The sequence below is a fragment of the Mirounga leonina genome, unplaced genomic scaffold (assembly GCF_011800145.1).
Source record: "Mirounga leonina isolate KUSES-001 unplaced genomic scaffold, KU_Mleo_1.0 Mir_92, whole genome shotgun sequence".
Classification (NCBI taxonomy): Eukaryota; Metazoa; Chordata; class Mammalia; order Carnivora; family Phocidae; genus Mirounga; species Mirounga leonina.
Window position 1 is genome coordinate 13,115,275 of NW_023270852.1, and position 21,626 is coordinate 13,136,900.

Here is a 21,626-nt window from a genome sequence, read left to right on the forward strand (position 1 = left end):
TCCAGTAACTCCAGAGTTGGTACCACCCCTAAGCCCCATCCACAGCCGGGGCCGCTGCTGCAAGGCTGGCCAATGGCTGCATCTACTGCCCTCTGCAAGACCCGGGCAAGGGCCCAGTTCCTTCTGAGGCACCAGTTCCCAGCTGATGGCCAAGACTAGGGGCTTAGCCAGTACGGGTGGGCCTGCTGGTCCCCTTGCAGGCCCTGTGTAGGGGTTTGAGCTTCACCCCACCTCCATGCCCCTGGAGAAAGCAGAATGCTCTAGGAGTTAAACGAAACCAGCATCACACAGCCTCTGGGGTCCTGGCCCTGTGAATGAGTCACCCCTCCCACCACCAAGGGGGTTAATGTATCGGAAAGGCTATCCACTCATTTGTTCATTGGAGAAAGCCTGGCACTGGGCGACAGGGACTCAGGTCCCATCCCTGCACTCCAGAGCTCCCGGCCTGGCAAGAGTCAAGAGACTGATGACACAGAGAGAAGGTGATTAGCCAATCAAAAGAGCAAAGTCACCAGATCATCTCCACAGATACCAAAGAAGCAAATGATAAAACACAAATATCCAGTGTACTTAACAAAAATCTTACTAAAATAGAAACAGACTGATACTTCCTTAAACTAAAAATCAGCACCTTGCTTCATTAGAAAACAATGGAAAAACTTTCATTTAAGTCAGGAATGAAACAAGGATATCCATTCCATGATGGTGATTATTATTAATCATGGGATTAAAAATTAAAGAATTTAGCAAGGAAGCTGGATTCGAAACTAACAGAACAGAATCAGTATTTATAGGCAGTAACCAGGTAGAAACCAGGATGAAGAGCCTCAGTTACTATAGCATTACAAAACCTAAAACACCAAGAAGAAACATAATAAGAATTGTACGAGATCTATAGGAAGAGGCAAAAAGAAGAGACCTGGACAAATGGAAAGACATGGTATGCTCCTGGGTGAAGGCATCAGGAAGACAGTAATTCTAAGTTAATTTATAAATATGCACAATCCTATTAAATACACACACAATTTTGTGGAAGGGGGAAAGGGAGCTAGACAAGCAGATTTGAAAATTCATGTGGAAAAGTAAACAAGCAGGAAGAGCCAGGAAAATTCTGGAAGGAGGGCATGGGGGAAAAGAAGGGTAAAGAGAACCAGCCTCATCACATATTAAAACATATAAGCCATTGTAATTAAAACAGTACATGTTACCAGCACCTGAACAGATGAATCAAAACAGAAAGTTCAAAAACAGATCCAAATACATATCATAATTTAGTGTCCAATAAAAGTAACATCTCAAACTAGTGGAGAAAAGATGTATTATTAAATTGTTGGGACAGCCGTGGAACAATCTAGAAACAAAGTTAGACCCCCTACCTCATACCTTACAACAGTATAAATTATAGGTGGATCAAAGATTTCATTATAAAAAATAAAACCATGAAAGGGTTTAAAATATCATCTCAGAGAGGCAAAATCCTTTTGGAAATGATACAAACCCAGGAAGATAATACAAATATTCAACTATAGGGGCGCCTGGGTGGTTCAGTCATTAGGCATCTGCCTTCTGCTCAGATCATGATCCCAGGGTCCTGGGATTGAGCCCCACATTGGGCTCCCTGCTCTGCAGGAAGCCTGCTTCTCCCTCTCCCCCTCCCCCTGCTTGTGTTCCCTCTCTCACTGTGTCTCTCTCTGTCAAATAAATAAATAAAATATTTAAAAATATATATTCAACTATATAAAAATCAAACATTCCTGCATGATGAAAATGCACCAGAAACAAAGCCAAGAGATAAATGACAAATCAGAGGACATCTGTTTCTCATATCCCAGACACAGAACTGATTTTCCTAAACACTGAAAAGCACCTAGAAAGAAGAAACAGGTCAATGACCTAACAGAAAAAGGGGAAAAAATATGCAGAGAGAAATTCACAGAAAGGAAAATATAAATGGTTCTTAAGCATATGAAAACGAACTTAAGGGCACCTGGGTGGCTCAGTTAGTTAAACGACTGCCTTCGGCTCAGGTCATGATCCTGGAGTCCCGGGATCAAGTCCCGCATCGGGCTCTCTGCTCAGCAAGGGGTCTGCTTCTCCCTCTGACCCTCTTCCCTCTCGTGCTCTGTCTCTCATTCTCTCTCTCTCAAATAAATAAATAAAATCTTTAAAAAAAAAAAAAAAAAGAAAACGAACTTAACCTCCTCACACTAAGGGGTGACAGTGACTGGGATGAGGCATTCCCCTGCCCGGCTAGTGGGAGTGCCTCTGGGGAGGACAATTAATGTCACAATAGTATGAAAAGCCCAAGTCCTTCTACCCTTTGATGCAGCCACCCCTAGGCACTTATCCTGCAGTCTTCCAAGGTGACTGGCAACATCGATGTGTACAATAACAAAAGATTGGAAATAACCAAAATACCCATCAAACAGGGAACGGTTAACTAAATTATAGTGCAGTCATACAGTAGACTACTGAGCAGCCTTAAAAAAAAGGAGGAAACTTGGGGCGCCTGGGTGGCTCAGTGGGTTAAGCATCTGAGTCTTGGTCTCAGCACAGGTCTTGATCTCAGGGTCGTGAGTTCAAGCCTTGTGGTGGGCTCCACGCTGGGTGTGGAGCCTACTTAAAAAAAATAAATAAATAAAATAAGGAAACTCATTACATGTTGATATGGGATGACCTCCCAGATAATGTTGTTAAATGGCTAAAGAAAGGTGCAGAACAGTATATAGAACATTCTGCCTTTTACGTAGAAAAAAACAAAACCAGAGAGGATAGACCAGTCTGTGGTGATGGTAATGCATAAAATATCTCTGAAAAGCTACATCAGACAGAGAAAGGTGACATTGCCTCTAAGGAGGAAAATGGAAGGCTGAGGGGGGATGGGAAGGAGCAGACATAGAGCCAGACTTCAAGGGGTCTGACGCTGACACATGTTCAATTCCCTCTTTAAGAAAAAGATATCAGGGGCGCCTGGGTAGCTCAGTTGTTAAGCGTCTGCCTTCGGCTCGGGTCATGGTCCCAGGGTCATGGGATCCAGCCCCACATCAGGCTCCCTGCTCGGCCAGTAGCCTGCTTCTCCCTCTCCCACTCCCCCTGCTTGTGTTCCCTCTTTCGCTGTGTTTCTCTCTGTCAAATAAATAAATAAAATCTTTAAAAAAAAAAAAAGAAAAAGATATCAGAGGGGCACCTCGGTGCCTCAGTCTGTTAGGCATCCAACTCTTAATTTCGGCTCAGGTCACGATCTCAGAGTGGTGAGATGGAGCCCTTCTGCACTGGGTGTGGAGCCCTGCTTGAGATTCTCTCTCTCCCTCTCCCTCTGTCCCTCCCCACCTCCCTCTTGTAAAAAAAATAAAAGATATCAGAATATCTTTATCATTTTACAATATACACAAATATCAAATCATTATGTTGTACATCTGAAAATACAATGTTGTATGTCAATCATACCTCAGTTTAAAAAAAAAAAATTCAATTGGAAAAACAAAGAATATCTTACTTTTGTAAAAATTTCCCAAACCACATGCACACAGTACCCAGGCCCCTTTCCGGGCCTTGGAGGAAGCCTGAAGGTCAGGCTCCAACAGCTTCCCTGGAAACCCACCTCCAGTGGGAGGGAGACTTTTCACTCTACATCTTTATCAATTACCTACATTTTGAACTATGTGAGTTCTTTAAAAAGGCTGCTGAGGGCCCCTAGGAAGACACAAACAGAAACACATTGGATGTTCTTGGGTAAATCAGCTTTCAACATTATGAAGACATCAGTTCTTCCCGGGTTAAGCTATAACTAGCACAAAGCACAATCCCCCCCAAAATTACCATTAGGCAAATTCTAAAATTCATATAAAGTGATATTAAGGATTTGTTGTTAGGTGGAATAATAAGATGCCAGAGCAGTGTTTTGTTATATAAACATCTAGGTTAAATAAAAAATGTACATATGTTCGTATGCACATACATATACATATATGTATGCACACACACATCCACGGACCACCCCCAGATGGGTATACAAAAAACCGCCTGCCTTGGGGAGAAGAACAGGAGGCTGTGAGGACAAGGAGGGAGGGTTACCTTTCACTATACCTTTCTGTACCTTAAACTTTTCTATCACTTTCCAAAAAAGAAGTACAATTTAAAAGAGAATGTGATCCACAACCCCCACCCTGCCGCTGGTCCCTGCCCTATCCCACCCCTTCAAAGCCCTCCTGGGAGGCTCTTTAGCCTCACCCTCTCCCCTGTCTCTCTGCCTATTTTCAAAATGAAAACTGGGACCTCAGGTCTGGCCTCCAAGAAGCCTCCTGCACTTCAAAGCTGGGGCTCAGCCGACCACACCCAACCCAGCTCCCCGCCCCCCACCTCCTGACTCACCCGCTGGGCTGCCCAGGACACCGGGGACTATTCCAGAGGCAGCGGCTACTCTGAATGGCTCCTCATCTTGGTCCAAGGTGGAACCTGCAAGGACAGGAGCGGAAGAGAAAGTCTATGAGCCACTTTGAGCAGGGGGATGCCAGCAGGAGGAGGAGGAAGGAAGGAAGAAGGGGAAGGGAGAAGGGGAAGGGGGAGAGAGGGAAGGAAGCAAGAGATGGGGAAGATGGTAGGGGAAGAAGTAAGGGATCAGGGAGCCTAATGGAAGCCGCATGGGGCAGTGGAGGTTAGGCCAGAGGAAGGCCTTCCCGCGGGAGGGAAGAGGCGGACATGCCCCCCCAGAGCTAATGGCCACACAGGTGGCGAAGAGGAGTCAGGACTTCCCATGCTCTGGCCTCCCCAGGACGGGTGGCTGGGCTGTGCAGACGCAGGCTTCGGTGGGAACTGTGGGGCCTGCCGCGCCCCCAGGGAGGACTGAACAGGGGGCAGATGCAGTTCCCACTACAAGGCAGACCATGTCAATGAGCGGTGGGGGACGCGGTGGAGGCCGCGGGGAAACAGGACACTCTCCACTGAGGCTGGAAGCCATGGATGGGGTGGGGTGAGCGCAGAGGAGGCAACTGAGGCATGGGTACAAGACCCCAGAGGCCCTGCTCCTAAACATGTGTGGGGGCCAAAGGAGGGTGTTTCCAGGCAGGAGAAGGAACGGGCCATCCCCGAGCGCCATCCCCACGGGCAGCACCAGCAAGCTCAGATGGCCTGGGCTCTGTGTGAGGAGGGTGGGGGGTCGATGAGCACGTGGGGGCCACAGCATGTTTCCTGCCACCAGGGTGGGGTCAACAGAAAACTGCGAGGCTCTGAGTGATGGTTTCAGGGGGGCACTTGTGAATATTTGAATTTACTAGCTAGGTATTTATCTTAAGTAGACTCCACAGCTACTTCTTAGGACGGGGCTAAAGTAGGTATATGTTTCACAAGCATTTTTTTTTTAAGATTTTATTTATTTGGGAGAGAGAGGGCACAAGCAGGTAGAGGGGCTGAGGCAGAGGGAAAAGCAGACTCCTCACTGAGCAGGGATCCCCATGCAGACTTGATCCCAGGACCCTGGGATCATGACCTGAGCTGAAGGCAGACGCTTAACCCACTGAGCCACCCAGGAGCCCCTTAAAAGTATTTTAAAAATAAATTTTAGGTAATTAATACTTTAGAAAGAATTGGCAAAGAACGGCAGTACTACTCAAATGACAATTTTTTTTTAAATATAAGACATCCTAAATAGTCCTTATTATACACCAGGTACCTAAGCATTTTTTATTAACTTACTGAATCCTCACAGCAACCCTATGAGGTACACAGCTCATAGTACAAGGTGAAGAAACTGAGACACAGAGAAGTTAAGTAATTTGCCCAAAGTCACACAGCTAGGAAGGGGCAGCTTGAATATAGTCTTAGTCTACTTTGTCTAATACGGTAACCAGCAGTAGCCACATACGGCCATAAGCACTGAAGATGTGGCCACATAACGAAGTGTGCTGTATAGAGTACACACTAGATTCTGAAGATTTATATCTCTATTGTTTCTATGTATTATATGACAAAAGTATAATATTTTGGCTATTTAGATTAAATACATTAGAATTAATTTAAAAATTTTTTTAATTGCACTTGTGGCTTGCATTTCCATTTCTCCTGGATAGTCTTAACTCTGGATTCTTTTTTTTTTTTTTTAATATTTATTTATTTGAGAGAGAGAGAGCACGAGTGGGAGGGACAGAGGGAGAAAGAGAGAATCTCAAGCAGACTCAGTGCTGGGCACAGAGCCCGACACAGGCCCAATCTCATGACCATGAGATCACAACCTGAGCCAAAACCAAGAGTTGGATACTCAACAGACTATGCCACCCAGGTGCCCCCTAACTCTGGATTCTTAGCCACTCTGCTTCCTGCCTCTCAAAAGTGATCATGAATACTAACTGAGCACCTGCTACAGCTCAGGCCCCATTCTAAAGACTCAGCGTGGACTAATGATGGCCCCAACAACCCTACTGGAGTGACCAGGGCTGGGAAACAGGAAACCACTTCCAACCCTAAGAAGGGGTCCCCCTCCTGGGCCTCCCTCAAGTTCCTATTCCTGCACTAAAGACTTTAGCCCAAGGTCAGACTCAGGGATCCACGCTGACACCCCTCTAGGATGGCCTCATTCAAGGCTCTAGAAGCATAAGCCCGACCTCAGACCTGGACTGGCTCTCCAGGAAGCTCAGGCTAGCGGCGGGTCAGACACCATGCAGCCAGTGAAAACAGCCCACAGGGCCCTCACCAGGCTGAGGGTCAGGGAAGGCTTCCTGGAGGAGGCAGCTCCTTGAAAAAAAGAAGTTTGTAGCACTGCCTTGCTGAGCCATACTGGAGCCTGAGACAAAGAAGGAACTGGCAGTACTGATCCTCTTTATTTAAAATTCTGGTATTTTATCTCGGATTTTTCTCATTAATTTTGATTTTTTAAAAATACGGCTTAAAAATATTATCTTGATTACCGAGCCTTTTGCCCACCCCCGACCCTTACACTTTGTGCCCAAGGCAAGTGGCACACTCACTATACACTAATCCTGGCCCCGGTTTGGAGGTGGAAGACCTCCAGCTGCGGTGACACGTCACTGAGTCTCCACCCCCAGGGAAGCAGGGACCCCCCAGAGGGGAGTGTCATCCTGTTGTGACAGCATGGCCACAGCTGGGAGGTTCCCCCCCCTCCCCTACCTCAAGGGCCCAGCTCAAGCCCCAACACCCCACCACCCCACCCTGCCCCAGCTTCTCCTGTCTCCCTCCAGCTCCCCTCTGCTGTGCCAACTAAGATACCCCCCCAGCTCAAAGCCACAAGTCCGGCCCCTTGTCATTCGACCTGCTCCAGCACTGACATTTACAAATGAAGAAACAACACCCACAGAGAGGAAGTGACTTGATGTAACCCAAGCCCCAGCCAGGCCCGACTGGCCCAGGACTCCCTCCATGTTGCTTTTTGCACCAGGCACCAGCTTAGCATATGGGGCCCCTGAAAATGTCTGCTGACAATGAGTAAATGAGCCACATCCCCCCCACCTTCAGGCGCTGATTCCAGGTTGCCTTCTCCAGCAAGTCCTCCCTCACCGCCCGCCTTGGGCTCCTAAACCTCAGAAGCTGAGCCCTGTAGTAGAGCACTGCTCTTGATCTGTCTCTAGCTGTTCCATTCGTGGGGATCCACCCCACCTAACCCCTACCTGGCCTGGGGTATCCTGAGAGTCTGCAGCCCTTCTTATCCCCTGCCCTCCACAGTGGAGTCCAGGGCCTGGATGGCCCGGGGGCACTCAGTCCAGAGGTAAGAGTCATCCGGAATCACTAATCCTTGCCAGCCAGTCCTTCTTCAGGTCTGACCTGAGTCCTTCTTGCTGGCAGCAAAGCTTTCACCTTCTGTCCTCTGACTACCATTTCAACCCCCACCACAGTTTAAACCTCATTGCCCCTTCTCTGTCCTAGCCCATAATCTCCCTTGCGCCATACCCACCAGTCCAGCAGGAAGGCAGCCCAGAGCCTTAGCCAAGGGCAGACACACTCCCACTTCCTCTGTTTCCTAAGTGCCTGCCGCATGCCCAGCCCTTGCCAGATTCCCACCTTTATCTCACTTGTCCTCATCACAAACTCAAGGCCCGAGATTCTTGCCCCATTTCAGGGAAGCTGGGGGAGGTGGAAATGTGCCCAGGTCACTTCCTGGAGTCAACAGGGCCTTCAGAGGATGTGACTGCCCCTGTCAGGGCAAGTCAGAGAGGCTTCCAGAGGGCACTCCTGAGCTGGGCTTTGAAGAAATAGGAGGTTGCGCTTCCGGCCAAAGGGAACTGAGCGTGCAAGGCTCAGGGATAGGAAAGGACCCAGCAGACCCAGAGACAGGGTTATTTCAGTGGGGCAGGGACGAGGGATGTGAGAGGACAGTAGGGACACCCCGACAGGTCTGCGGACTCCCATATGGGTGTGAGCCTCCTTTGTATTCTGATTTGCATGAGTGAGTCAGGCCTGAGTCAGGGCAGCCTTGAAGGTCCCAACTCCTTCCACATTCAGCTCTGAGGTCCCCTCAGCCAAGACCCTGCCCGGCCCCCCCCCCCCCCCAGGACTGCATCCTCAGGCCCCCTCTGCACAGAGCTGCACTCTGGGTTCAAGGGAAGGCCCAGTGATGGGGGGACTGGAGGGAGAGGAAGGCAGGCCCAGGCTCCACACTGAGGCCTGAGCTGCTCCACCACTCAACCCCTCCTCCCCTGCACGCCCTCCCCTCCCACCCCCCACTGCCCCAAAGAGGCTAGGCAGGGACCCTAGCATCCAGACCTCAGGACACCCCTCAGAGCATCCCACACAGGAACCAAGAACAATATACATGCAGCTTTAGCCAGGCCAGGTCTACAAACCACAACCTACCAGCATCACAAACACCTCATACAGCCTCTAGGGACACCCATCTCTCACACCACTTGGCAGCCACACAGCAGATCTGCCCCTCCACCACATACACCCCCTTCAGCCCCCACACTCCCTATGTCCAACTGCCCCCAGAGCCCCACGATGCCCACTACCCCCCAACCCAATCACCAGGTGATACCTATGGGCAGGGCCGCATTTGATCCACCACCCTCCCGGGTGTTCTCAGGACTCCGTGAAGCAGGCAAGGGGCCTTGGAGACACTTCCCTTAGATATGAGGAACTAGGCGGGGCTGGGTTCCCGGCCCAGAAGGTGCAGAAGTGGCCCCCACCCGCTGCAGCAGCTATTTCCCTCCAGCCCAGCTATAGGCAAAGGCAGCAGGTGCAGCCCTCAGGCAGGCAGCTGATTGATCCCTGGGCCAAGGAACCTACTTTGTTTCTCTCAGGGATTGGAGGGGGGGAGGGGACGGGCACTGCATACTGGACCTAAAGAATTATACCGGAGTCTCTTGCCTTGCCGCAGCTCCGAATCTCTGCCCCATCACTTGCCCTGGCACCAGATTTCTGCCCCAACCCATCCATGGTGTGACGCATCCTCTGGGGTCCTCTGAGCAGCAGCCCTCAGGACAATGAGGACTAAGTTGGGGCCCCAGCAGCTGGGTGTATGAAGAGCTGCCTCAGTCCCCTGGGGGGGAGATGGGGGCCACTGGTGAGTCCCTAGGACTCTAGGTCAGGGCCCTTTCCCCCCAGGATGCAAGGCAAGTCCGGATCCCAGTCCTGGCTCCATCAGTTCTTGCCTGAAGTGCTGGGAAAGTCTTGTCACATTTTGAGCCTCAGTTTCCCCCTCCATAAAGCAGAGTTGTCACCCAGATGACTATGACACGTCACCATGTATGTACTAGAGACCACACTCACTCGTCATCTGCTCACTCCTCTGCTGCGAAGACAGACACTTCCTATTCCTTAGCCCCAAGGCCTTGGCCTGTCCTGACCAGAGGGGCCCTTGGTGCTGGCCTTGTAGCCAGGCTCTAGTCTAGACCCCGCAGCACTCTGGGGCTCTACATTACCCCAGCCCCCAATGACTATCACACCCTGCCTCCAGCCACGTCCCCCTGCGGGGTTCCAGACTGGATACCCCACTGCCCCCTGGACCTCCGTCTGGGTGGCCCCAGGCACTGCACATTCCCCACCCCACCATGCACTCTCCAGGGAGGGCAAGGCTACCTCTGACCTAGGTGGGGCCTTTGAGCAAATTAGAAAAAAATGCCTCTTCCTTCAGGAGCCCCACAGCAGGACCTGCAGCTCAGCAAAGAGGACAGGCTAGGTTTCAGGACCCCCTCTCCCATCTCTCACCTCACCCCCTCCTAGCCAGATACCCTTGGACAGTGCACAACATGCACATCGCACACAGTGGACCTGGTGAGAGGTAGGCGATTTTAACAACCCCCTTGGGGTAGCCAGTTGAACATTACCCTAAAAAAATATAAAACCGGTTTTATTCATGCCCATGGTGCATTAAAGACTAGAGGACAGTAAACATCCCTGAGCTCAATTTCAGGCCTAGCCCTAACTCCCACCCCAATCTTGAAAGACTATCACTTTCTACAACTTTCATGTCTGTATTGTTTAAAGTTTTATAGTTGTGTATCACTTTTATAATTAGAAGACAAAATGATAAAAGTCTCTTAAGTCTATTAGAATTGAGTTTGTCCCAGTACGTTCCTCAAAACCATTATTAAAAAATACCCTTATGATTTTAAATGTAACACGAGTAGACGACTAAGAGGACAGTGATAAACAAAGCTGATTTCCTGGGCCATCTGGACTGGAGAATGAGAAACTGAGACCCAAAGCTCACTCCCTCCCTCCCACCATGGTCTTATCCTCCCCAAGGTCTAAAACACAGCCTAGCAGATAAGAACGGGAAGGCCAGCAGCAGAGTGCAGCCCAGGGACTTTCAAATGGGAAATGGACTGAGGTCCATTAGTAAACATGAGACTTCAGAATCCCGTGGTTTGTCCTCTAGACAGCATCTGACCCCATCCTAGCCCTGACCGTCACCCACGTTTCCCCAAACCCCACCGGGGGCCCCATTATGCCCAAGCCCCACCCTGGAGAGGGTCAGCTAGGAAGGAAGGTATGAAATCAAATGTGACTATCTGGAGTACCTCATTTGCAAATTAATGAAACTGAAACTTAAATGATTTGGGGTTTAGGCCTTGTCAAAGTCTGTGACATTCGAATCCCCCTTGGCCAACCATGTACTCCCACCTTCAAACAGATCACTCAGGATCACTCTGGGCCATTCCCTCCCATTTCCCCTGAGCCTCCTCATTACCTTATTTTGACACACACCTCCCTCTCCATCCCCACTGCGCCCATCCACTCCAGCCTCCCAGGCAGGCCTGGTTCTCCGGGGCCTCCTCCCTGCTTCCCGCCCTTGCCCCACCTTTAGCCAGCACACCCTTCAGCCTACCCCATAACTATCCCCAAGGCAGAGCCCCTCACCTAACCCTAACCACATAGCCCTGACCCACACCCAACTTCCCTGTGCCCCAACCCTTCACTGCTCAGGCACAGCACCTGAGGAGACCTGGGACACTCCCAGCAGGAGCACACGGGGCTCTGGTCTGTTCCCTGACCTCAGGCACAGATAGTCCTCTCCTCAGCTGGGGGCTCCCCAGGTAGGGTAAGGCCAGGGGTGCTACAGGGTTACTCCAGGAAGGTCCTCCTCTGTGTCCACTGCCCCATACAGCGGGGCAGGGTGGGGATGGGGCAGGGGGGTGGCTCTTAACACTATAAATGAGGCAGAAACAGGAAGAAACCGGGCTGACCACATGGTGGGTGGGAGCGTCCAGGGCTGACAATAGGTTCCCAGGCAGCAGGAGTGGGCAGAACCAGAGTCAGATGCTGGGACTCTCAGAGGGGCTGAGGGCTAGCCCTGGCCCTGGCCTGGGAGAGGGACGCAAGGCTGCTTGACTCCATGCTCTCTGAGCTGCCCCAGAACCTGAGGTGCCTACCCACCCAGGAGGAGAGACGTGGCTCCCCTGCACCTGACAACTAGCAGCCCAGGAGAACAGAGACCCGAACCTCCCTCTCCCTGGGTGGCCCCGGGAATGGAGAAGCCCAAAGATAAGCAGACCCCTTGATGCTAGCACCTGGAAGGAGTAAGCTGCCTGTCTGGATGGGGTAGAGGTGACCAGACTGGCAGGGCGGGCGCTGGAAAGGAGAGAGAGAGACCGGGTGCCAGCCTCACAGGCTCTGGCCTCCAGTGTGATGTGTGATCTCAGCCTCCCCAGCTATAGAGCCAGATAGAAGACAAGAAGCCTCCCTGACTCGGCCTCTCCTCCCCAACTCACGGAGAACATTCTAACCCACTATCCGACCAGGCCATCCCTGCCTAAAACAACAAAAGGTGGTGACTATGAAGTGCTTACCATCTACCAGGTGCTGTGCTAAACACAGCGTGTGGATTGTTTTATACCATCCTCACGACAGTCTAGAAAGTGAGTGGTTTTAGCCCACCTTACAGACGAGAAAGAAACTAAGCCTCAGAGAGGTTAAGTAACTTGCCTAAAATAACACAGGAGCCAGCATCTGACCCAAGGGCTGCCCGGGCCCCTCCTTCTACTCCATCTCCTCAGAGGGGACAGTGCAGAGGAAGGCAGAGAGCAGGGAGGACACGGGGGTGGGCAAGAGAGAGGGAGCATGAGTGCAGGCCGAGAAGGGCCTTGAAGGCTAATGCTAAGACACCTGCCCTTACTGTTCAGACAGCTGGAAGCCATGAAGGCAGCAGGGTGCTTCTGGGATGCATCACAGGGCGGCAGGTGGGTGGATGGGCGGGCACCCAGGGGTGCCCGGCTTCTGGGAGACTTGGGAATTCACATAATCTCTGAGTCTCCAGTTCGCCATCTGCACGATAGGGATTATGACAGTTCCACCATGCAGACTTGTGAGGAATGAATGCATGCCTTCAAAACACAGCCCAAATCTGACCAGTTCTCACTCTCCAGAGACTTCCCACCTCCCTCAGACTAAACGCCAAAACCAGCACATGGCCTGCCAGGCTGCATGGTCTACCCCCACTGTCTCTGTCTCCTTGCTGTTACTCCAACCCACTCTGTGTGCTCTAACCTCAGAGCTGGGCACTGGAGCTCCTCTGCCTGGAATACTCTTCCACCCATCTGATGACTCACTCCCACACTTTTTCCAGCACTTTCTCAGAGGCAAGGCCTTCCTTCCCTGAACACTCTACCTAAAAATGTGCCCCCCATGAGTCCCTGACCCTGCGTCGTTTTTCAGCTTATCACTGTTGGGTTACGTACTCGGATGCCACATACCACTGTTGGGTTACACTACTGCATTACCCATTTATTTGTTCATTGTCAGCCTCCTCAACCAGAGGACAGGGGCACTGTCTCATTCACAGCCCTATGCCCAGTAGCCAGAAGCGGCCGACCCCTGGAGGAATGGATGAATGGACATCCACAAAGGCCTGGCTCACCTCAGTCAGGAGCTTGGGACAGGGGCCTGCGATGCGGGTAGGGAGAGGAATGGTTGGACAAGGTGTCCAACAAGCTGTCGAGGTTCAGACTGGAGTTCTAGGAGTCAAAGATTCAACTCCAAGGTTCCTTGGCCCCCTCTGTGGTTGGGCTTGCCCCTTCTCTGCACCTGAAGCTGCCGCAGCCACCTCCTGCTGTGCTGGCCTGATAAAGCCCACTCAGGGAGCCCTCACCCACACAGAGGAAGTGCTGACTCTCAGAACCCCCACCCCCACCCCGCCCGCCTTGCTGCCCACCCGGAGCAGGTCAGAGCCCGCCCAGACTTCCAGGAGTCTCTGAGACTAGCCCTGCCCCCTCTGCCTTGCCTACCCCTTCCATGACTCTCTATTACCCCATGGGGTTCAAAGGGCCTCCACCCTCTGGCTCCTGTCACTCACTCCTCTCCCATCTCATTCCCTCCACTCCCACTGCCTGACACTTGACCTCCAGGTCTTTGCTTATACCGTTCCCTCTGCCTAGAACATCATTCTCTCCCTTGCTCTTCAAGGTAGAGCTTCAAGTGCACTTGAAGTTCAAGTGTCAACTTCAAGGGTCACCTGCTCCAGGAAGCAGTCTGTGACTTGCATGGCCACAGCCCTGATCACATTGGGATGTCACTATCTGTGACTCTCTCCTCACAGACTTGGCTGGGTGCTCCTTGAAAGCAGGACCAGGGTCTGACTCCCCTGCATCCAGCCTGAGGTTGGCAGACAGTGAATATCTGCTGATTGAATGAACATCTCCCAATTTTATACATGGAAATTTAGTGCCCAGGCAAGTGATGACTTGTCCAAGGTCACAGTGCAATCAGTGGCCGGAATGTGGCTAGAACCTGGCCTCTGGCTTCCTAGATCATGCACCTCCCATTCCCCTAGTGCCCACCCAGTTACAGCTCTAGTCTCCTGCCTGCCAGACCCCAGGCCTACCCTCCCCCAGCGCTCCACACCCACCAACTACCTGCTCCTTAGGCACTGGGCACCCAGAGAGGTGCAAGAAACCAAACTAACCAGGGCCACAGGACAAGTCAGCACCAGGACCCAGGACGCCCAGACTGGACCCCCTTCCACTAGCCTGTTCCTTGGAAGAAGTGGGAGGAACCAGTCCCCTCAGGTGACCTCAGAGATACGGCAGCAACCCCCGCCCCGACTTGGGCTAGGCAGGCCCAGCACCAAGAAATGTGGGTTTTCAGGTCACTGGCAATAGAGGCAAATGAATGTCCTGGTTCATGTCTCAAAACAGAAACTGGAACAGAACCACTAGAACAACTAGATGCTCCCTGGATCTTTGGCCTCTCTCCCTAGGATTAGTACATCTATCTTCAAAGCTGAGGAGACAGAAGGGGGAGGAAGAGCCCCAGTCTGAGGGGAGAGGTAGGTGTTTAGCTGAGGCTCCGGCACCCCTTCAGCAAGCAAGACAGACCCCACCCCAAAGCTGGCCTGTTGTCATCTGGTAAAGCCTCGTCCCCAACCCTGCTCTCCGAAGGGCCCTTTTCCCCCACCAGGCTAGGGTTGGCTCTGGGAACAAACTCTGCCATTTCAGCTGCAGACTCACAGTGGCCTGCCTAGATGAAGGTCCCTGCTCAAACGGATAAAGCCTCACCTAGCTCACATATCAAGGAGCGCAACGCCCAGCACCTCCTACCCCAATCCACTGGGATGCTGAATGCTGATCACACCTGCACAAAGGTGAAATCACAGGTCCTCCAAGGATGCATCTGGGCCCAATAGCACCCACAGGCACATGCACGGTGCCTGCCCAGAGGGTGCGGAGCAGGAAGGAGATTGGAAGCACAACTCAGGAAGGAACACACCCAGCCAGGAAGTCTCCAAGGAGGAAAACACTTCTCTCAGGGGAGGGAACAGGTCACCTTCCCACAAGGTGGCTCCCACTCTCATGCCCAAGGCCCTTTGAGGGCAGCTGCTGTGCCCATAGGCTCAGAGGGGCACCAGAAGGAGCGGGTGAGTGTGGCAGCACTGCAAAATATTCAAAGGCCCTGAGCCAAGGCCCAGCCTCCCTGCCCCCTGAGGAGGGGCAGTGCCTCCCTTAGGGCTCCCAGGCTCAGGTCTCTGTCCACCAGGTTGTCACGGCCCTTGAGCCTGGCTCTGATCCTCCAAGACTGGACCTGGGCCTGCTGAGCCACATTCCATGTTGGCCCTGGGAGGACCTGGCTCACCCATCAGCGTGACCCAGACCTTGCTCGGTGACCCAGCCAGCCATCAGCTCTCCCTGGGCCTCCCCTCAACCCCATCCTGGTATCCAGGATGACAGCCCCACCGCCAGCAAATGAAGAGGATGCCTGGCTTCTACCTGTTCCCTCCCCGTTCCCCACCGGGGTGGCTCTCTCTTCTGCTACCACCTAGTCCCTTCCAGGGTCTGGTTCTCAGATTTCTTGAAAGGCGACAGCTGGGTGCTCATGCTGGGGGTGGGGGTGCAGAGAGCACACAGAGCCTGGAGGCCGGCTGTACCACTGACCCCCAGAAGCAGCTCTGAGAAGCTCCAGGCCTTGTCTGTCTGGCACCAGCCAGCCAAGGTGTGGCACAGGACTCAGCCTCAACTCAGGGGTTATCCAGCCCAATTCGAGGCTTTGCAGGCTCTTGGAACCCAGAATTTTAGAAATTTAGAAGCTGGGAATCACCAGCACACAAAACCCTGGAATCCTTGAATCCCCAATGCCTAGAATCTCAGACTCAGAATCCTAAAATCCTAGCTGCTCAATGTGGGGAGAGAGAGGAGTGGAGAAGGTCCCCTACCCCACCTTACCTGCTCTGTTTGATTCATTCCTGTCCTGATGTGTCCACACCTAGAGACTGGGGTGGAAGCTGCCTCTGTAAAGATCAAGGGAAGCTGAGTTCAGAGCCCTGGCCCTGGCACTGTGGTGGAAAGGAGGAGAGGGGAGAAGAGAATGCCGGGAGCAAGGCAGTGCCCTCTGGGGCAGTAGGGAAGGAGGCAAAGGAGACCCAGGCATATGGGGTAGCAAGATGCAGTGGCAGTTTCCCAGTCCTGGGGGCTGTCCCACTCCAATATTGGCCTGGCCAGAAGGAAGTAGGGCCAGGCCAGACTACCCCAGTGAGAAAGATGTTAGTTCCTTGCCATGGGAATGGAGACAGAGGAGTGGTCATGAAAGGTCCCAATCCTCCTCTCTCTCCCCCTTGCCCTCACAACAATGAAGATAATAAGGAGGATGAAGATTTTGCCACATTCCTCCCTGCTGTGGTCGGGGGGCGGGGGGGGAGGTGGCCTCTCTGACCTCTGAATCCTCCTCCGGACCCCTCTGGCACTGAGCACCACACTCTTGACCATAGCTGGTCCCTGTTTCTTGGCCTCACGGCTCTGGAACCATGTTCCCCAGGTTTGTTCATTCAGTCACTGACATCTGGCTGGTCCACATCCCAGGCACCATAAGAGGACTCAGTTTGGGCAGGGAGAAAGACTCAGGCCCTGTGAGAAGGCAGGTGGGCAGCGTCTGAGGGAAGTCAGGGCTTCAGAGGCCCAGGAGGCCCTGACCAGGCCCCAGGCAGGGAGGTGGCGTGCGGGCCTCAGAGCCTCTGCCTGGGTGTCGGTTCCAGCTCTCCCTTTCCTCAGCTGAGGGACCACAGTCAAGTCCCTTGGCTTCTGCTCACCTCAGTCTCCTCATCAGCAAAACAGGGCCCGGGAGAGCCATTGTATTCAACAAAGCCCAGAGCAGACAGGACAGGACAAGAGCAGTGAGCAGACCTCCAAGAGGTGCTTGTCCCCATGGGGGGCTCAGAACTTGACAGCAGTCGGTCCCGTCTACAAGCAGGATGCCCATGCAGGCCCGCCGTCCCCACAGCTGGCTGCCAGCAACGTCACTTGACCATGTGGCCCTCCACGCCCTGCCTGCCACCCAGACTGGGAGTTCCCAGGGTAGAACAGGGTTTGGATCTCCTCCGCCTGCAGTGTCTCCCAGTGCTCAGAGTTCTCACTGTGAGGAGGGAGAGATTCAGACTCCCAGCTCTTCCCTGTAATGGGTGATCTTAGGCAAATCACTTCACCTTTCTGGGCCTGTCTCCTCAACAAAATGGGAATGGTACCTACCCCACCAGACTATTTTTGAGGATTAAATCAGTCCAAAAAAAATGCTTCCACAGTGCCTGGCACATAGTAAGCTTCCAAGAAACAGTAGCTACTGCCACTATTACTACTACTGTTAAATAATAATGTTGTTACTGAACTGGCCACTGAATTCCATATCCCCTCCCAGCCACTCGGACTGTCCCAATGGTCTGGAGCAGATGTCCTGAGTACAGGACAGACCTTTTCCCTTCTCAACTGTGTTCAAAAGGCTGAGACAGAAGAAAAACTCCACAGGAAGGTCACGTGGAAGACCAACCAGGCACTGTCCCCCCAGCCCCCGGCCATCCCTGACACCTGGGGGTCATCGGCCTCTTTGGGCTGTCCTCTCCAGGGCCCTCATCAGAATGTACGGGTCTGGGGGCCTGATGGGGGCAGGGGTAAGGGGACACGATGTCCTCTCTGATCAGGGCTGGGGGGACTGGTGTTGAGTTAGCGGCAGGGCCTGAGCTCTGTGGGCAGTGCACTTGTAGGGGATCTCTGAGGGCCCCTTGCATCTTCCTGCTGTTCAGATCCTTGGAGCAACCCCTTAGCACAGAACCCCCTCCTGAAATATGAAACACCCCTCTGTGCAGGGCCATGAAGGGGGCTGAGGTCAGCCAGACTGAGACCAGAGGAGGGGGTGAGCGGGCCCACCCAAGGGTCTGGACTCTACCCGTCAGGGAGGGCTGGGTCTGCTTGGCTGGGGTCACACTCTGCTCAAGGCTGCCTTGGCCACCACCCAAGGGAAAGCCCCGCACTGCGTGGACCCTGGACTGAGCTCAAAGGGTAAGGTCAAGCCGGGGGAGGGGAAATCAGGCAGAAGGAGGCAAAGGAACACCTAACTGATCCTGCCTCTACCACTTATTTGCTGTTTGGGAGGACGAAAGTGGTTAACATACATAAAAGTGCCTACACCAGTGCTCTGTGCCTATTACTAACATCTTTCTCATGGATGTGACTACTCAGCTTTCTGAGGTTGTCCCCCACCCCATGTTACTGGCTGGTGATCCCCATCTCATGGAATGATATGAAGTTAAATAAAGTGCAAATGTACAGCGTCAGGAACACGATAGGAGCTCAAGTCAAACAGAGCTCCCTCCCTTTCCCTCTTCTTACTCCAAGAGGGCCCAGACTAGGGATCGGATCAGTCCTGACCCCCACCCACCAGGGCTCGCTGCCTGATCCTGGTCTGATCTCTGGCCCTTGGCCTCAGTCTCCCCATCTGTGAAAAAAGCTTTTGGGCCAAGTGGTATCTGAGTGTCCGTGACCATATCTATTCCAGTCTCCCTCCCACCTCCATTCCCTCCTTCCTTCTCCATTTCCAACTCATGTCCTACTGCATCCCTCCTGCTGTAACAGAACCCGTGGGAGCCTAAAGTTGGGTGGAGGGGACAGCTGGTGAGCAAGGGGTATGAGGCCTTAAGCAACCCAAGGCCCACCCCAGGCTCCCAAGGGTTAAGATCCAGAGCGAAGGGCGGGGGGTGGGGGTGTTCAGCAGGGTCAGCGCTGGACAGGCGGGCCTAGAGCCCAGGGCCTGCCTCCCCTTCCCCCACCCTGGGAACAGAGGCTACTTGTTTGGGCATCAGCCGGCTGGCTTTGAGCTTGGCTAAAGGAAGAGTGGAGTGGGGAGGGGAGAGGGCCCAGAGAATAGAGGGAACTCCCCTCTCTTTAGCGGATGCCCTAGTCTTAGTCCTAGGCTAGTCCACCACTCACCCCTAGGACCCTCAGAGGCCCCTTACCCCTCTGAACTGACCCCTTCCCTCCAGGTTCTCTCATTACTTCATTCAAACACTCATTGCAGGGGATAAGATTTACACTCAGGCCCAATTCTTGCCCCAGTGGTCTCTCTCTCGAGCATGAGACCAGGGGTTATCAGCCCATCCTACAGATGGGGAAATGGAGGCTCTGAGAAGTGTGGGGACTTGCAGAGTCACATGTTCGATGGCTGCACAGGGACTACCCCACGTCCCAGTCATCCCCAGGGCTCTGCAGGCCCTTCCCCACAGAGCTCCAAGGAGACCTTTCCCAAGCTGTGCCACTAAGGACTGAAAGGTGAGGCACGGAGAAGCAATAAGCAACCCACCTGTGAGGTCCCAAAGGACCTAGAAGATAGATAGATAGATAGATAGATAGATAGATAGATAGATATATATATATATATATTTTTTTTTTTTTTTTGGATGGGGAGAAAATTTCTGGAGAGGAAGGGTGGGTAAGACAAGCAAGCTGCACAAAGGGCTGAGGTTTCAGGTACAGAAAAGCCTAACTGGAGCCTGAGAGGCGGTGGGGGTGAGGCTGGGGCGATGAAGCGTGGGGGCAATCTGGGCCCCAGGTTGCCTCTGCCACCTCACCAGTTGTCAGGACTGTGCCTGGAATGACCCCCTTTTGCCCGACTCCTGTGAGCAAGTGGTGAACGAGGAGGCAAGGTCCCCCAAGCCAGGATCTGGACAATCCCCACCCAGCCATGGGACACATGGGGACGAGTTCTCGCTATACCCTGCCCCAGGTACCCCTTCCAGCCATACCCATCTCCTCAAATATACCACGAAAATTCCTGCCTTTGCACAAGCTGTGCTGTCCTCTGGAGGGTCCTTATCCTTGCTAATTGCCACTTCACTGCCAAGGCGCATTCCAGTCATCTCCTTCTCCCTGGACCTCCAAAAGTCCCAGTCCCTGATTCTATCTCAGTACCTGTCTGCACTTGTCTTCCAGATTCTGCTGGGATCTTTCTACCCTGTAATGAGCTTGCTGGGAGGTCTCCCCTAACCTGGGCACGCTCTGCTTTCCAAGGACAGACATCCTGGGTGCCTCAGTCTGGACCTTGGTGCTCAGCACACAGTCAAATCCTACCTGAATACCTCCACAAATCTGTACCACTCTGCAGCAACTCCCGCCGCCAGCCCCTTCCCTGCAACCAAGCCTGGGGATCAAGGAAAGCTCCCCAGCACAAGAGCTTTGGGGGAGGGAGATGCATATGCCAGAAACCATACTGTGATCGTTCCTGATCAGAGTTCCCCAACACCAAAAACCACCCTTAGAGATCTTGGACCAAACGCCCACCCCATGCCCCCTAGGCTGCACTCCAAGCCTGCTCTCTCCAGTGCCAACAACCCACTCCCGGCTTGACCCCATTCAGTGAACACACACCACCTCCTCTTTCCAGCAATTGGGCCAGGTAGGGCCCCTTGGGAGGCCATGCCCCCATTTACTGGTGGGGAATTGAGGCACAGAGACCGGAAGTAGTCTGCCCAAGGTCACTGGAGCCCCAGGTTCAGGGCAAAGGGTCATACGAAAGTGCAGAGCTGTAAGGGTCTCCGCGGTTAACGAGGTGGGAGCCTTCATTTCACAGATGAGAAAAGCAAGGCGGCCGAGGGCGGGCTGGCTCCGGCTCCTGGGAACCTTCATGCTAAAGGACTAAGAGCTGGAAGCCCCCTGACCCGCCGGTTCGCCCTCCTCCCTACCGACTCTGGCCCGACCGCACATCCTCAGGTGATGACCCTCATCCCCAACACCAGACAAGAGAGCAGACAACTACCCTAGGAGAAACGCCCGCGGAAGTAGGCGCCGGGCGCACAACCGGCGCGCGGCCTTGGCGTTCCCTTCTGCGAAATGGGGAAACTCTGGTCAACACCTGGCGAAGGGGCGGCGGGCGGGGAGGTCCCGGCAGCCTCACTTACCTGTTCTGAGCGAGGACTCCACGCGGGGACGCGGGGACGCGGGGACCCGGGGACCCGGGGTCCCGGCGCCGTCACTGACTCACGCCGGCGTAGAGAACTCGCGGCCGCAGGCCGGGCGCGCCCACCCGCCGGGTGCTTCCGCCCGCCCCACGTGACGCCCCGGGGAGGGGAGGGCCGGAGGGGCAGGGACCCGCCCCCTGCTCCGCCCCGCCTAGTCGCGGTCTCTGAGTCCGCGGGCCTGGCCCGCCTAGCGGACCGGTCCGTCTGTGCGTCTCCCGTGCCCCTCTCGTTGCTGGCAGGTCCGTCTCTATCTCGTGAGGTTCAGATCTACCTCCACCTCTCCGCCCGCTGAGTCTCCATCTCTTCCTGAATCTCCCAGCCTCTTGCCACCCTTCTCCTGGTGACTCTACCCCCCGGAGGCGCGGCGGGAAATGAGCCACACAACACTCCCAAACCCCCTCCCGCCCCAGGGGCCCAGACCCCCAGGGTGGAAAGAGGCAGTTGGAGGCAGGACGACCTAGGTCCCTAACCCTCT

General features: G+C 53.5%; 1 protein-coding gene across 6 annotated transcripts in view; it reads right to left on the reverse strand.

The window, feature by feature from the left end:
* Window positions 1–21,217, reverse strand: part of ARAP1 (ArfGAP with RhoGAP domain, ankyrin repeat and PH domain 1) — a 62,513-nt gene extending 41,296 nt beyond the window's left edge. For 2 of the 6 annotated variants that reach the window (XR_004677525.1, XM_034995594.1), the window contains exons 1-3: window positions 21,092–21,200; window positions 16,101–16,165; window positions 4,372–4,455 (exon numbers count right to left, since the gene is read on the reverse strand). The gene's annotated coding sequence lies outside the window, so the exon portion shown is untranslated. Of the gene's footprint in view, window positions 1–4,371; window positions 4,456–16,100; window positions 16,166–21,091 lie in introns of all 6 variants that reach the window. The other 4 variants (XR_004677526.1, XR_004677527.1, XM_034995591.1 and 1 more) reach the window with 3 other exon arrangements.
* Between the last annotated feature and the right edge of the window lie 409 nt (window positions 21,218–21,626).